The sequence below is a fragment of the Syngnathus floridae genome, chromosome 8 (genome assembly GCF_059516105.1).
Source record: "Syngnathus floridae isolate MCC-2025c chromosome 8, RoL_Sflo_1.0, whole genome shotgun sequence".
In the NCBI taxonomy this organism is placed as follows: domain Eukaryota; kingdom Metazoa; phylum Chordata; class Actinopteri; order Syngnathiformes; family Syngnathidae; genus Syngnathus; species Syngnathus floridae.
This window is the reverse complement of record NC_142420.1, coordinates 9,059,813-9,077,211: the sequence shown is the minus strand read 5'-3', so window position 1 is coordinate 9,077,211 and position 17,399 is coordinate 9,059,813. Positions and strand designations below refer to the sequence as shown.

The window sequence follows — 17,399 nt, the reverse complement described above, 5'->3', positions numbered from 1 at the left end:
TGATGCTAGAAAACGTGCTCATGACTATTTATTCAGAGAGCTATGTGATTAACTCTATCATAAGTGACACATGTAAGCTGATTCACTACTGTCAACATATTTATATAAGACCATCGTAAATCCGCAGTCCACTATGCAAATATTACCGAACCACAATATTTGCTTCCGTTGTTTATTGCTTCAACCGTGTTCGTATGTGTTTCTTTGTATCCACATGTGCACATGTTCGGATGAAACCAAGCATATACTGTAGGTGCTTTGGCGTGTGTACATGCACGAGGACTCCCCGCAAGGTGAACCCTGCTCAATTAGATAGAACAAATGAAATGTGTGTAATCCTCCCTGTTGGAGCGGGGACAGGTCCTGATCAATAGCTGCCTCTCTGGGCAGAGCTATTAGCAAACAGCGCCATGCCTAATAACTGAGCAATGACCTTTTAGTTTAATACTTTCTGTCCCCAGCTCCTGAACTCAGCCACAATGCTTTGCACTGTACGACAAGGAGAAAAGGTGAGTGTTGTTTTAGTAGTTTGTAAATGTAATGCAGATTGATCACTGTCTTGCAGCTGGTATTGCTGTTCATCAAGGCTGCCGAGAATAAACGCGACGGGGTTCTATATGGAAGTGATTCATGGTCCTGGTTAAATTTATTTATATGCAGTCATGGTGTGGACAGAGGCGCTGGCATTTTTATACGTGCCGTCATTTTCATCTTTCACATATAACTGTGGGTTATATATCACTTAAATATTTTCACGGAAGACATTTTCTCAAGCAGTATGCCTGTTTTACCAAGCACGTATATTGTCAGAAACACAAGAGCCACATGACATGTATTCTGTTTTACACTTTAACCGAATGTGAAGCTTGTGACATTAACATAGTAGCAGGATGGTTTTTCAAATTCCGAACCTCGGTCTTTCTTTGGATTCTTCTTGATCACAGCGTCTCCGTGGACGGGCTCTGTGTGAACGCTTTGCATGATGCAGCAGATGCACATCTCCATTATGGAACCCTGACCGAGACAATTCCACAGGATGTCCATCAAACTCTTGTTCTCTCTGATTTCCTCGCTCCTGCCGGGATGACAGAGGACAGTGAGGGCCGCAGTACCCCTGCAGTGAACTCGACTGCTTGCAGTCAAGCTGATACTTAGTAAACATGTAAAACCTGCATTTATCTTCAGGATGAGTCTCTGAAATTTTGGTCAGTGATGTGAATCCCAGTTGAGGTTGTTCACAAAGGTTGAAGAGAATGCCGCTAGACTGGTGAACATGCTGCGTCTTTTATCCAAAAGTCTCGTGGTGCTTGGATTTTTAACTTGATTTACAATCTCAAGTGAGAGAATGTTCCAGAACAGGTCTTGTGAGGGGTGGTCAATAAATAAAAAATGTGAGTGATGATGTAAGCTAATCGCAGAGATCACCTTTTGCTTTTTGTACTTTGCATTTCTGTCCGGTGTTAAATACTATCATCAAAATGTGTTATGTGCAATATGCAAATGAGTTGTGGCTATCACTTTTAGAGATCTTTTTTTTTTTAAATCTTTTCTGTAGAACTTCACGTTGTCCTCTGGGTGAACCGACATTTATCAGAGGATGATTCATTGTTCATTGTTTGGGATTTTGTAATTGTTGAAAATCCTCCTGTGTTTCTCTGAAAACCCAGAGGTACCAGAACATCACTGTCTTAAAATTTTCAAAATGGTTGTTCTGACATCTCAGATAAGAAAAATGGCAAAATATAAAATAAGGAATGTATTCAACCCAAAGGACTGAGCTTTTGTTTTGACATTTTCTATTCCATCCCACATCACATCACAAATGTGAGCAATCAGGTTGGGACTTAAGCCACATCTTGATTGTGCAGGCAATTTGTTGTGCTTTAGTGCTTTTTTTAAATTGCTGCATCAACTTAAATAAGTGAAAACAAATACACTGTCTCCAGAAATGGCGTACGATAAGGAAAATATATACAGCCTGTTTGAGTTGATAAATTAGATACATTTTACATTGATGAAATTAGTGTCAGTAATTGTCAAAAAAATGGAACATTTGTGTTTGTACACGTCTTTAGTAATCATTCTTGCAGATACAGTGAAGCAAAGCTCTATTTAACAAATCCAACTTGAAGCCAAAACACAACAGGCAAGAATTAAAGTGTGTGATTAGAGTTGACATTCACCCCTGAGATGACGGCAGGCAGGTAAACAGCTCTTTTGCCATCTGAGGAAAAATGTGTAAATTCAGCAGTCTTGCTTGAGGGATGCCTTGGGTTGTTTTCTGTTTTGTGGAACTAAATGAAAAGTAAGTGGGCTTGGGCATAACAGAGGTGTTCAAAACAAGCACAATCTCAAATGCAAGATGACAATTTTAGCAAAATATGATAAAAGAGTTAAAGAGTTATTGTTTGGCGTGGGGATTTATTTTATACAAATCATTCTGAGCAGGATTGTAAAAACGTGAATATAAACATTTTCATTCTGCATGTGATATTTGAAGAAAAAAAAGTCACAAATATTGTTGATGATAGAAAATAAAGAACGTAAAAAGTCTTCTCAGGAGAGGAAACGCTATTCTGTGCAATATTGTTCCAATTTTTCACTACTTTCTGACAAAGGTCATTTTTCTTCTCAGGTACAATTTACAGCTGATCTTGATGAAACGGCCATGGATTTTCCTTACATGTCAAAGCAAGAGATCTGTGAATTATCCAAACAAAGAAGCTTGAGGTTACTGCGGGTCATGGTGCATAATATTTTGCATGCTGTCAAATGAATTTCCTTCACCGATAATTTTATTTCAGTGGAACCAAACATTTTAAAATGACTTTTATTTATTTATCTTTTACGGTATTTACTTACTACTCGCCTTCAAACAAAATTTTGATTAAATCTCAAATGACATGCCACTCACCGCTGCTGCGCATTCTCATCGTCTGCTTTTGTAAAAATATAAACACCCCCATTGCAGGACAAACCCAATCGTATTCCAGATCTAGATTAAATTCTATCGTCCATATCAGATCCAAATTGAAAGAAATTCCATTCCATTGAAATGTGTCGAGATGCTGAGAACATGTTAAAAAGTGTTAACGTCCAAAAATAAAAAGCACCAACACAGCTGTGATAATCAAATACAATATATGTGTCTGCTTGTGCGTGTGTGTGTGTTGTCTGGGTAGTAACAACCAGCGGATTGAAAGAGTGTCAGGTTTAGCAGTAGTAGTGGCAGATGGGGATGAAAAAGCAATGATAACACAGCTGGTGCTGTACTGCAGCCCTCATTGATCACTAGAAAGTATGCCATAATTTGTCCTGCAACAATCCTCGGTATATCTTCCTACTTTGTGTTTCCAGAAAAAAATCATCTCTTGATTAACATGTCAGCGCTTGCAAATTACTGCTGTGCTGGCTCTGGCTACAGATTAACTGCTCAGGCCAAATCATCGCACATTATGTATTTGGTTAAAACAGATTGGAGTTAGAAAAAATCTAATCAGAATTTTTGTAACGGTTAAACACATGACACAAAAAATGCGCTAACCAAAACAAACAAAAAAAGGTGTAAGGTGAAAGCAAACAAAAGCACAACAATAAAAGGAGAAGACAAGGGAAACGCGTGGCTTACGATGATTCATAGAGCGAGCGAGAAGGGTTGCCGGGAAGATTCAAAAACTTCAGAGAACAGGGACAACAAAAAACAAAGACTATCCAACAGGGAGTAGAACAAAAAATATCACTGGAGTGAGACAGGATGCAAGATGGCAATCAGATTCACACAATGGAACAAGAGGAACAATCTGGCGTCCTTCTGGTGCAGACGCGGATCTTAAGACCTCCCTGCCTAGTTGCTCACACTACCTAATTTCCTATGCTGAGGAGAGCCAAAAACATACATTGGCACCGAATAACAGAAAAAACTCAGAACATGAAATGGACAGTGTGTTACCGTAAAATTTTCCGTATTTTTCAGACTGTAAGGAGCACCAAAAATTCTTCAATTTTCACCTGTACTCTTTTGATACCGCATTTGTGAGTCAATCTGATTAGAAATTATATTCAAGTACCCTGATTTACCAATCTCAATTCTGACCTTTAGAATACTTCAGCCAGTTTGCATGTACCTCACTGATTTCTATATCTGTGTCATCACAATTATTTTTTCCAGATGTTTTATTTTGGACATCAACACACTGAATTGTTCTCACCAAACGACTCAGTTGTTGCCAATGCCGTTTCCCAGCAACAAGTTTCTAGACTCACTCCCGCAGCTGCTCCATTCGGAACATGCATACCCTCCCTCCACTTCCCCCCCACCGTGTCTCGGTATATTTGTTCTCACAGTCCAAGGGCTTGCAGCTTGGGTTAATTAGATATTCTCCACAGGAGGGAATGTAATTGTGAATCATCGGTATTAGAAAATGTCATAAAGCAGCAACCTGTATCTTCTAAACTCTGCCTTTACATCCAGCAAATATGAACATGGTTAGATAAATGAGGCTTGCTTACAAATTGACATGATCTATGATTCCATGAGAAGCGCAAATGGGCTGAAATATTATCTCCACTTTGAGGCGGGTGTAGGAGGGAAATTCCACTTATTGTTCTGGAATCAGCAAGCTGACAGATGGTGCGGTAAATGTGTGAATGCACGATCAGGTATGTATGAGGGACAATGTGAACATGTGAAGTCATCCAACAAAAAATAGCTGAACCAACCTCCCCCAAAAAATTATCTTTCGAGTGAATATGTTTTGTCCTAATTCACATATCACACGCTATTCGCCTGCATTTTTCCGAAGCTTTATTCAGTAATGACGGCACTGTGCATAAATACGACACTGCATATTCTCCAGCCATATTCCTCTTCTTCGGAGATACTCAATGGGCAGCCGTCTGTGTCTGATAACAAAATCCTGCCAAACAGCAAAATCTGTTGTCACAGAATGTTATGATTCAAGTGTTTTGTTTTCACAGGAGGTTTGTGGAAATTAAGATTTGTTTTTATATAAGTGAGCCAAAATTAGGGGGTTTTATTATGATGAACATTACTTTTGGCAAATTATTCCACCATGCACATCTGGACAATCTACACATACACAAATATTAAAACAGATTTTAGTCCACTATTAGTTCATAGAAATACATTCATTATATGCAGCAAGTTTGACTACTGTATTTTACATATTAGATTTGTAAACATGCACATCCATGTGTGAGGAAAATATGCTGAAGTTTGAAATTTGCTTTATATAAGTCTTTTTTTTTTCTTATAAACTCAAACACACAACTGTAATTAATCCCTGTTTTTATTTAATTACTTATTAACAGTTGTCCTATTTAAGTTTGCGGTTTAGCTCAAGCCGGCTACTCCCTGAACTCATCACCAGCCAATCATAGTGAGTCTCACATTTTTCCTCATTAAAGCCGAAAAGTATTGCATGTAAAAATGAGAGAAAAAAAAACTGTCAATTGGCATTATCATTCAGCAAAGTTTGCGGCCTATTGATTGTAGGAAGGTCACGATTTCACCGTAGTTCCGCATGAGAAACGCTATCGACTGTGGGGAGCTGCCGTGGGTTGCAGCATTAAAGAGAAATGATGAGTGTGTCTGTCTCGTTATGATAGATGTTTGTGGGCTGCGGAGGAGCTAATTGGTCCTTGATGAGACTGGTGTTGCAGAGAGAAAATTTACCAGGCTAAATTAGCACATTAGCAGGGTTAATCAATGCAAGAACGGAGGTGTGCGCCTTAACTCTCTTTCGGTCTTTATTATCATCCTTTGTTTAACCACATTATATCAGTTTATTAGGAACGTCTGCACAAATGAATAAAACAGACTTAATTGATGATGATTATTGCAACCACAATAATAATAAATTTATTAGTACAAAAAAATATCCAAATTAACTGTGAGAAATGAATATTGGATATCGTATATGACATGAGTTTGTACGTTTCAATTATGAACTGCCTTGTTTGTTCATGCCGGTGTCCAGATGTCAAAGTTTGTAGCTAATTTTACTGGTTTAGTTAATAAGACCGCATGTAAATAAGCAGCTGTCTATATTATGCATTTTAAATAGATATACTGTGCTAAATCATTCCTTTATGTTTGCAATGAGTATTAATGCAGACCTTTGTCATAAATCTTGAGAGCATAATTAAACGCACGGCTCATATAAGGTTATATATTTAACGTGTTGATGAATGAACTAATAGACAATAAAAAATTACAGTAGAATATGAGAGACTCTGCAGTTAGTTCATGAAAGGAATCAGACCATACTATTCCTGCTTTTCAGAAATGTCTCCACGGAGCCCCGCCCTCCAAATAGTATTGGAGTATTTAAACTCCATCTGAACTCTGCATTTAAATTCTTTTGAAACTCCCTGGAATCCTGTCATACAATTTTAAATAGGCCTAAAGTAAAAATTTTGCTGAATTGTCCATTTGGTTTTATTTGTCTATGATTCTTTCAATGACTTAATCAGAATTGCAGCATGATATAAATAAATCATTGTAGAAGCTTTTTGATTTTCAAATGTGTCTTAAGAAAGTTATCTTTTAATTTTGACTTCCAGCAGCATTCCACATAATCAACTTTTTTTTTAATAATAAAAAATTTAATAATAAAATTGGTCGGGAGTATTAAGACTTACTTTGTTAGGATAGTTACAGTCTAAATCTAAAATTTCCCTCATCAATTTAACAACGATCAGTTAAGAGCAGGCAGATGTTTTGCTTGAATGCAGCAATTTGTGATACCTTGATATGCAAATTTCAAAAGAAGAGGAAGCATGCCCCTGGACTCTGCTAGCTTTCCATAATCCTCAACTTTGAGCTTGAGACTCTTTTTCAACCTCCTCGACCGCTTTATTCCCAGATGTGGATCAATTAGGCACATCAAAAAAAAAAGCTTTCATCATTCAGAGGATCCATCACTTGGCCTTGGGGAGTAACCTCAGAATTAAGGTTGACCACGGATACGACATTTCTGAAAAGACATTGAGGAAAATATGAAATGAATAAGGGGACACCTGAGACATTTCATAACTTTTAACGATGTTAAGTGTGAAAGTCTTTCGTTCAAGGTTTCCTTTATTTTAAGAATACCGTGATTAGGATTACAATATTTTACAATCATTGCGCATAATAGCACTAATATATTTAGATGTAAGACTTTCACAAGACAAGAATTTTCTTATGCTTAATAAATATCATAAAGGAAGCCAAAGAATACTTAAAATATTGTACGAAATGGAACTATACTTAACCTCTTGTTTTGCAGCTGGGGCCCGTGACAGCCAGCGGCCATCGTGATTGGCTGCCACTGCACTGACTTCCTTTCGGGTTGACCTTTGTATGAACCAGCTGCTTTGCATTTGCATAATACGGATGACAGCTCATCAGTGCGCCAGTTTGGTAAGCTCCCTATTTCCATCCTACATTGTCTCCTACGTGCAATCTTTGCTGCTATGTCCCGGCTGCCCGTGATTCTCTCACACTGTAGCTGTCCCAATTGAAGGGCGGCATAATGGCTGGCCTCATCCAGGTAGGAGGTTTTAATTTGTGGTTAGAAGTGTGGAGGATTGACACATGGGGGGCTAATTTTGGACATTTAGGGAATAATTTAGATATAAGTTCATGCGGCGTCCCAAAATAATTTTCAGACTTCTATGCCTATAAAGAAGGTGCAAATCTCAGCGCTTGAGTGAGTTTATTCTATTTTAAATAGGTGTTGAAATAGTCGCCTGCAGTGAACCTTTTGGGGTCAGGTTGGAATACCGCCATCCATATACGACTTTGAATACACGTGCACTTTAACCTGTATGCGGATTTGAAATGTGTTGCATAAATGCTGTCAAAATAGAATTTCAAGTGGCGCACCAGTGTGCAAAGCTGCCTTTAAAATTGCTTGCCCTAAAGATCAAGTGGATCACAGATGAAGGTCAATGTGAAAATTTCCCAAGGCTACTGTGTTGGATTTTATATATTTTCTAAAAATGGTGAAGGGAAAAAAAAAACACCGCTTGAGACTTCTCCCATTGTGAGACAAAACACTCTAATCTTTCCATTTCTTTTTTCAAATTCCCAAACAGCATATTTCTCTCTCACAGCTTCCATTCAAAGCCCTCCTTTTGACTCGTTCTTCCCATCAAATGGAATTGATTCTAAACTCTCCTGGGCATTCAAATTGATTGACAAGTGGGAATTAGGCACGTGTAAACACTTCACGCATCCATTTGCATCCCATCATCTCTGGCGCCACTATCTCAAACACCCTTCGCCCACATTGGCCCATCACTTTTTTTTATCTGCATTTTCCCGATTGTTGAAAGAGAGGAGGAAAGAGGAAGAAATACAAAGAGAGATGATTTTTTAAAAATATTTTGTCAAAGAGGGTGTTTACCCTGTTGCTTGCCGTTATGGGAGGGAACGCTGATGACTTTCATCAAAAAGGAGCCATCTGAGTGCTAAGAAAAATCCAACTTTTTACTTTTGTTTCTGTGGCTGTCTTGTATATTTGGCGTAAGTAATTGACGAAAATAGGAGCAGAATATATTTTAAAACAAATTATTTGTCGGCTATTATCATCATTGCTTATTCATGCATGGAGTACTAAAATGTTGCACAAATTAGTGACGCTCTCTTATGGCATGAATCAACTTGCCAATTCTTTTATTAAAAAAAAAGAATGAAAATGTCCACTTGAATGAGTTTAGTGATTTTAGTTTAATTCCATTCTTATCACGTCGATGTGTAAATCAGGCGATGGCGTGCACATTTCTGTGCATTCCTTAATTTGCCTCATGAGATGAATAACATTTATCCCTACTGTAACTATGACCAACTATTTCATCGTCCGGAGTGCCGCAAGTCTGTGCACGTTCTAATGACTGACAACCGAGCGGGAGTTAATGCAAATGAGACAGTTGTACCAGAGATGAACCCATGCATCTGTCTTGGTGAATTTGTGTCTGCACTACTCACTGTATTCGTTTTCAAATGCCCATTTGAATGTATTCGGGTATGTCTGTGATATGAGGTAAATGAATACTTTAGTTAACTTTGTTTCAATGTGCTGGCAACCTGGATTTATTATTTTTTTTGCACATCACTGACAATGAGTCTGGTTAATATGTGGATATTATCAGCTGATTTTAAGGAACATATAAATTGCATTTATTGCTGGAGCTGGATTTGAGAAAGTGGGCCGTGCACAAATGCCATTCCAAGGCAGGCTTAATAACATGTTCTGGGGAAACTCCTCGAGCCTTAGGAGGTCTACTCGCGGCTAGGAAACCCTGGACCACTCTTTAAAGCAAAAATTGTGTTTCACAATCATCAGTATTGATTTTCGGGCTCATCTGTGTGGACAAAAAAGATTTCAGGATGTAGCGCGGGAGATACTAGCCTGCTTTATAATTACTACTGGGTTCCCTTTAGCAATATCTCCTACATTTGTTTGGTTCAACTTTGCGGCGGAATTTCAATACAATTAATTTGATTAAAAAAATCATCGCCTAAAAAAAAATGGCAAATTACTGTGTGCTTATGTAAGCTGTGGTCTGCCCTGGACATATTGCTCCACTACTTTACAAGCTCTTTTTTGTTTTTGTTGTAATTCCAGCGTTACTTTCCAACTCTAATCCCACGTTGAACAACAAGCATCATTGCATCTGCACTTATGAGCTACTTACCGAAAATAACTATCTGCTCTAACAAGGATGATTGCAGCCAAAAAGTAGCTCCCCCTGTGTATCGTCTGCAATGTAAAGCTGCCATCTTATTGTCAACAGATGGCACACAATGCCCGCTCTGACTGAATAGCAATCCCGCTACCCCATCTGTTTTCTCCTGCTTACATTATTTTTCATGACATGGGCTCGGTGAGCTAACCCGTCATCCATTTTGTTGCAAAAACACGGCGATGTCAGCAAGCTAATTTCATTCTCCATTTTTTTTTCCATCAGGTATACACAGGTTAGATTTAAATAATAATCAGCGTCGTGTGGAGATTCTTTGCTGATATGATTATGTTGCTTGATGGCATCCAAATGTGACTATAAAGTGAGGGTAGGGGATCTTTACAACATAATCATTCTTTTTATTCTTCCCCAAAACTTTTTTTAAACCCTTTTTATTACCTTAGTGAAGTACTAAAGAGATACATACTTTTGTTTGTGTACAGAGTAGAAAAAAACTTTTATGCATTGAGGTCAAAGAAAATTGTTTTTAAAAAAGATTCATAAGAGGTCAGAATGACTGGTAAATAGGTAAATCAAATTCCAATAAGATTTATAATCCAGTGGAACATATTTTTTTTTTATTCAGTACCTTTCAGATCTGTTTTTAACAGATGTGGTGTTTAATATTGGCCTATTAGATTACTATGCAAGGATCGTCAAAAAAAAAAAAAAAAAAACGTGGAGAAAGGAATCACAAATAATACGAGGGATACAAATCTTAACCACAAGAAAATGGCATCACCTGTTGCCCCAATGAGCTAAACTCAGATGGGCAGTGACAGCAAATGGATAGCCGGGTTGAGAAATCCTACAGGCAGCACATGTTAATGGGCAGGTAGGAAAACTGACAATTGATGCAGCCGGATATGAATACAGCAAGACAATGAATGCATTAGCATAAAAACTGTGTTCATGCCCATGCACAAACCAAAGACCCCTATATTGTTTCCAGACGCACACCGGACCTGTTTCAGGGGAGTGTCCCCACCGAGTATTAATGAGGGTGTCATAAACCCTGAGAAGTCTCCATCTTGCAGAGTCCAGGGTCAGCACAGCCAGTCTTAAAGCCATGAATTATACATCAGTCTATCTGTCTGGCAGGTATAAATATTTCTGTTCCATTCTGACTGAAGCATTGTGATACAAGGTCACAGTCTTTCCACAGAGTCCCAACACAGTTTGACATCGGTGGGAATGATGATTGGCAGGGTAATGGGATACGAGGTGAAGTGCAGTAGGTTTCCTATTAGGCACGCAGAATGATGTCCGACTGCAGAGGAGGGATAGATGCCGCGTGTGTGTGTGTGTGTGTTGGAGTGTATGTGTGCGTTAGTGTTTGTGCTTGTTGGGAAATGAACTTGTGACTGCTCTTCAGCACGACAGTATTTTATTAGTTTGCATGCAGCACAGGAATGTGAATACATTCTTCACCAAAGTCCGAAACATCATCATCGGTTTAAAGTCCGTTTTCCAGGCGCCGCTGGGTTGGACTGAAAGTCCGAAAAAACAATAATTTGTTTCCTTATTTTCTAATATGTTTTATTTTTCTAAATGTATAATCTAAAAACCTACATGCTTATTCATTAATCGGTCTCTTCCCATTCTCCCTTCACTTCAAACATTAGCTTTTGCAGCAATCTAATACCTTACTAAGGTCTGAGAAGAGACCAAAGACCTTTTGTTTCAACCCATGAGGTCGAAAACAGGTCAGGCCAAAAGAGGATCAAAGTGTATGTTCCCAGGCACTGAAGGGGAACCGCTCCGTTTGATCGCCACCTTGGTGTTGACAGGATGGTGAATTGTGGCTCGCTGCTTGGAACCACTATTTACCTTGCCTCAAATGTACTATTGTTGAAGATATTTTTATACATACCATACTATCGGATTTGCAGGGTCGGTACGAAATTGCCAATAACATGATTATTTGTGCCTTTTTTACATATTTCCTATGGTGGGGAGGGGGGTAAATGTTTTTTTTCCTCACCAGATTTTTTATTTTTTGTGTGTTTTCTAAATCAAGTCGGTGATAAATCTGTAAGTGGACACTTCATGTCTGCCTGATAGCGTCCGCCCAGTATACAGTTGAGGAATGATGTCACATGAATGTCGCATGATTGCACAGTCATGGTCAGTGTCACATTCAATCATATGGTTCTGATCATCTACCTGCGACCAATACTGGAAATGTTACTCATGAACTGTAATCTCACCCAAGTTTTCCTACTAAGCATTACGATGAAGAATATTCACTATTAAATGTATTTCTGCAGTTTTAAAGAGAGCACTGTAATTTAAATTGTTGACACAGTCGGTATCTCTCTCAAAGCTCAGATGAGAAACACGTTTGTCGTAAAATGGTATCAGTCATTGACATTCAAGTCGATATGCAAGAGACAGACTGTCAGGGAGGCTCATTCCATATGACAATCAGGATTGTGTCGCGACACGTTTCAGAGTGCCATTTAAATTCAACATAATTGCCTCACTTTAACATGCAGGTTGCACATCAACATCAGTGAGCTTCAATAATGTTGCAAAAGTAATTGTGTGTCAAATAACAATCCATATCACTATAAAGTGGTGCCTTGAGATAGATGTTTAATTTGTGGTATGCTAACTCTCGCATCGCAATGTTTCCCTATTGAAATGAATGGAAATATAAGTAAAAATAGCGTTTTTTAAGTTTCTTTGTGAGCACCTATTGGTAAAAGCTATCTCCGGTGCCACTGGTCAATTTTTCCACCCTGTGTCCATTCTCACTCAATTCACACATCAAAAACAGTTGTTTTGCTTGCACCAGCAAACTGTCACCATCAAAAAGTGTGACACTGTAGGTGAGGTGAAACCACAGTGGAAAAGATTTCAGTGCAAGAGGAGGAGAAACCTTGTTAAATTACTTTTTTACACCGTGTTTCTGTTCATGTGTTATTTACACTTTTCTTTGTTGGTGCAATTGCTGGTGTTTAAAAAGCAGCTTTTGAATGGACTTTTTTTTTTGTATTGTTCCAATTTAAAAGTACATACAATGAAATTCGTTTTATTTCAACCTAGCTTTCATTGGAGATGAAGGCCGACCTTGTTATTCGTTAAAAATGATCAATGGCCTCACATTTCATACGCTTTAAAAAAAAAAAAAATTGTTAATGAATTAAAAAAATATATAAGCAGCGTTTAAATGGAAAAAGTGCTCTCATTTGTAAAGCAAACACTTTTAAGTTATTTCCAGGTGTGTGGATTGTAGCCATTGTGTTGTGGCAGTGTAACTGCAGTGTTGCCTATGTCCTTTTTTTTTCAAACTTTGGTGCCCTTCTCAAAGAAATTACAAGATTATTCAACTGATTAATTCAGTTGTATATATTACATAAATTCCCAAAAGTTACATGCACAGGCCGCTTATAACTGCAGAAAAAAAATGTTAGAGGTAAATTCATTATTCATGCATAATTCCCACAGGACTATTTCCGAAGTGAGACATATTTCCGCTGCCTCCTGAGAACAATTTTCCCAAAGCGGATTTCCTGAGATACGATTTATAATTATCGATTTAGGAACATAGAATTCTAAAGTTATTTAAGATCACTGCTTAGAAGTGTTTTGACATTTTTTGTAGGTCAGTTATTAAGAACCAGGTTGTATGTACGAACAAAAAAATAACCTAAAATAATATTTGCTTACCTAAGGTTGTTGCTTTTTTTTATCTTGTTTAGATGCTGTAAAATGTTAAACTTGCTTTAAAGTAGTAAGGAATAAATTATGAGGTGTGATTTCCTTTTAAATCACTGAACAATAAAACACAATGCCAAGGAAATTGATATGTGGATTAAATCCGTCATTTGAAGTCAAGATTATTCCCTTCATTCAATTTGCATTTATATTAGGTGGAAGATAATAAGAAAGGTGTGTAGAGTATAAAATAAGGTCTGGGCAAGTCATCTCACATTATTTGACAAAATCCAATATTGACTTCAGCCATCTAAATCTTTTTTGACTGAACATAGTAAAATGTATTCATTTTGGTCTTTAATGACACTTAAGTGATCTGAATGCATTTACCAAGTATACAATCAAACTACTTGACCAGGTTGTGTTTCCTCCCTCTCGAGTTTTTTTTCTTTTTCTATCCCCTTTCCACCTCTCTGCACTCATCTGTCTCTCTGCCTTCACATGAGTGACTGAGTTGAAAGTGCAAATTATCCTCTCTGCATGCCTTTGCCCTTGTAGCCCCCATATTTGATTCAATCCTCCCTCTTGGACTTCATTCATTTTTCCCACTTAACAATGAGCCGATCATGTGGCGTGGTTGGCATTTTGCTGAAGAAACCTCATTATACCAATCAAGTGGCCCTAATTGATTTTTACATTGTTAGTACATTTGCTCTCATTTCAGACCGTTTTCTATAGCCACATATTAAAAAGCAATATCATCTGCAGCAAATTAAAATGTTTACAAATGAAAGGGAAAATCGTCCCCTCGTAATAAAACATAGTTTATTTGTTTATTTGTTTTTCGATAATGTGTTCTTGTTTTTTTTCTCTGGGGAAAATATAGAAAGGCATGTTTGCTTATTAGCAATGGCAATTTTGTGTTCCCTTGGTCATACTCTCCAAACACACAAAATAAAATAGCTAAATTATGTGATGCTTATCTTTAAACAAAGTAGCAGTGTGTGAGCGCGCCAATCACTTAGTGCCTGATGTTTAGCCTATTAGGACAAACAGCCGTGGGGGGTGTGGCTGTCAACCCTCATTAGCATTGCTGTCACTGTCGCCACTCGAATAATTACTCCCATTGTAAACGGTGCCGTGTCTCTATTCTCCCCATCTACCTGAGCTAGTGTCGGCCTGGCACTGTACAGCCGGTTGGATGTTTCCAACACAGCGAGTCAGTGCAGATTAACGTGCACGCAATGTTCATTTTCTCAATAGTAGTCACGCTTGGAGGCCGTTTCAAGATGCGGGGGGCTTCAGTTATTTTCTATTCTTTTATTAATAGTATTTTTGTGTGTGTCAGCTTTGGTTAATATCAGTTTCACCGTTAACTATTGAGTGTGAAAGTATCAAATTTGATTTTACCCAAATAATTTATTCAACAAGATAAAATGCACTAGTTGTACTTTTTTTTACTTTAAATGTAATTGGTGTAAATTCAAGGGACTCGTAATTTTAATGGAAAATGCTTTTGTAGCATTTTCAAGTAAAGTGTGATTAACATGAAAGAATATCAAGCTGCTTAAAATCGATATGTAGGTTAGAAAACAATCTGAATGTTTTTTCTCTCAAGCACTCCTCACTCTGTCGCTGTTATGGTTCCAATATATCTATCAGATATTTAAAAAAAAAAGCAATTCTCGATGTGGTTATTATTTGTCATTCTGTTTGTAACCTGACTGCATAGCAAATACAGTAGTATATCCTCTTGAAAAAGCGTCACCATTTGATTTTCCCATAGTTGTGTGGCCTTTTTTTTTTCTCCCTCCTCCAGTTATTGTTTTGCAAGGCATGCAATGTGCATTCTTAGTTTTTGTAATCCGACATTTCTAATATGTGTGTTCTCAATTGTTATGGGATAATTGGTTGGCCCTGATGTGCAGTCTGCTCTAAATACATCCACCGATGAATACAAATGTGGCATTTGTAGCATGAGAAAACATGCAATTGGGGCGGCAATGTACTAACGTTCTTTATGGACCGGTGTGGAATACTAAAAAATACAACTTGCATCCATTATATACTTTAAATCCATTCATCAAGTGACTATTAGATTCTAACTTGTTGTCCATCCACTGTATAGTAACATAAAAAATACAAAGCTTTTGAAGCAACTCGATATTAATTCAGACGTAACAAAGGCAAAAGCCTCATCCCGTGCTTTGACATATTTACCACCTGACCATAAAAAGATGGATGCGTTATATTACAACAGCATTTTGAATTTACATTTTTGGGGGCTTGTTTTGAAACATACAACCGGTATTCCATTAACATTGACAGCAAGGGGAAAGCGAAAGATGGGAAGAAAAATGACAGTAGGTGAGGAAAACAGGCCAACAAGGTCGACTAAGGAAAACCAAGGAGAGGTCAAAGCGGGGTCTCGGAAGACCCGGCAGCCATGGATGTTTCTCTGTGAGGACAGTCACTGATAGGGTGCGGGTAGCTCACACCATGCTGAGGTTTAAGGGGGGACCGAGATAACAGCCTGCCGATAGCATGAAGCAACTCAGCTGGGCTGCAGATAAGGAGCAAGGACTTGTTGCCCTCAACCAGAACAAGACTTTTTAGTTTCTATTTTTTTGAAAATTTTCTGCAGTGCCAACATTATGTTTGTTTTAAATGTTACCAATTTAACACTATGGATTATTACTGGGTATTTTGTCAAATAGAAAGGTGAGTCAGAATTGTGGCCAGAAAGTAGAGATGATAGCATAAATTGAGAAATATATTTGTGAGCGTGTCTTGAGCATATACATAGTTCACTTAATTTTGTATTCATCATTGATGAATTATGTATTCCAAAGAATAGTTTGGCAGTACCTGTTACATCTGATTTATTATTTAAGGTAGTGCCAAGGCTTCAGGGAGGTGAGTCACGCGATGGGGCAACGATTCAAACTTAACACTTTTTGTTTAGTCGGCTAGTTTCTGACTTAGTCCGAGATTGAAATGTGTTTATAAATGATAATGAAGACATCTGCTGTAGTTTAAAATAATTATCCACATAGGATTTTAAATAGAAGGAACTAATATTCAGTCTTTAGATCAGCCTGAAAAGCAGAGTGCACAAGACATCAGCCCAATAGATGTTTGAATCATCTCCCCGACTTCCAATGAAAAACATAATGACTCCCTTTAAAAGGTCAAGTCCTGAGGGAAAGCAAACAATCATTAAAAGTCAAAAGGTATGTCTGCATCAATATTGAGCACAACTTAAAAGTCCGTTGTTGGCCTTGAGGATTGCTCCTGTCACGGCATTCCTCGTATGACTATTTTTTTGTTCCTCCTCATCCATGCTGAAACCAATTTATCCATTACCTTTGTCACATCCCTCATAGCGCCTCTCCCTGAAGTCACCTTTCCTCCTCTTTTTCTTCATCCTCCTACTCTCCTGTGTTTTATGACTAAAAGCTGTTCTTCCACTTGGCTGCGGACTGATTCCTCTCTGTACTATTTCATTCATCAGAATAATTAAAGCGGAACATTGGTTTCCTGGGTGATAATTAGGGTTTGATGAGTGAACCTGAACGGCACCAGGACAAGACAGTTTGATTACTCTCATTTGCTGGTGTCTGTGATATCACCGGGTTATTATCCATTGTCTTGTCAAGCAATGAGATGATGAAAACAACCATGAAATGGAGAAGGTGAACAGTCAAGGGGTGTGCGTTGATGGAGTAAAACCAGGAATAGTTTGTTCTAGATGGAAGAATGTTTTTGAGGTGTTGTTGCATCAGCGTTATATTGCCTCCCTTGCACATTTTCAGTATGAACAATTGTGGCCTCTCCCTGAACTTGTCAGCACAATTAAAAATTTATTTTCCACTTCGTTTTTTTTTAGTCTGCCAATTAATTAGCTTTATTAATATGTATAGTGTTTACAGCTAAATTTGAAAGCCAATTAAAAATGAATGAGTTCAACCTCAGGCAGCGAG

At 37.9% G+C, this 17,399-nt stretch overlaps 1 long non-coding RNA gene across 7 annotated transcripts in view; it reads left to right on the top strand.

Annotated features, from left to right (window-relative positions):
- Positions 1–17,399, top strand: part of LOC148394406 (uncharacterized) — a 55,104-nt gene that overhangs the window by 31,001 nt on the left and 6,704 nt on the right. For 2 of the 7 annotated variants that reach the window (XR_015859737.1, XR_015859734.1), the window contains one exon: positions 2,636–3,108. This is a non-coding gene — a long non-coding RNA (uncharacterized LOC148394406). Of the gene's footprint in view, positions 1–461; positions 510–944; positions 2,479–2,635; positions 3,109–5,357; positions 5,400–7,292; positions 7,427–17,399 lie in introns of those variants that run through there. The other 5 variants (XR_015859733.1, XR_015859731.1, XR_015859730.1 and 2 more) reach the window with 5 other exon arrangements.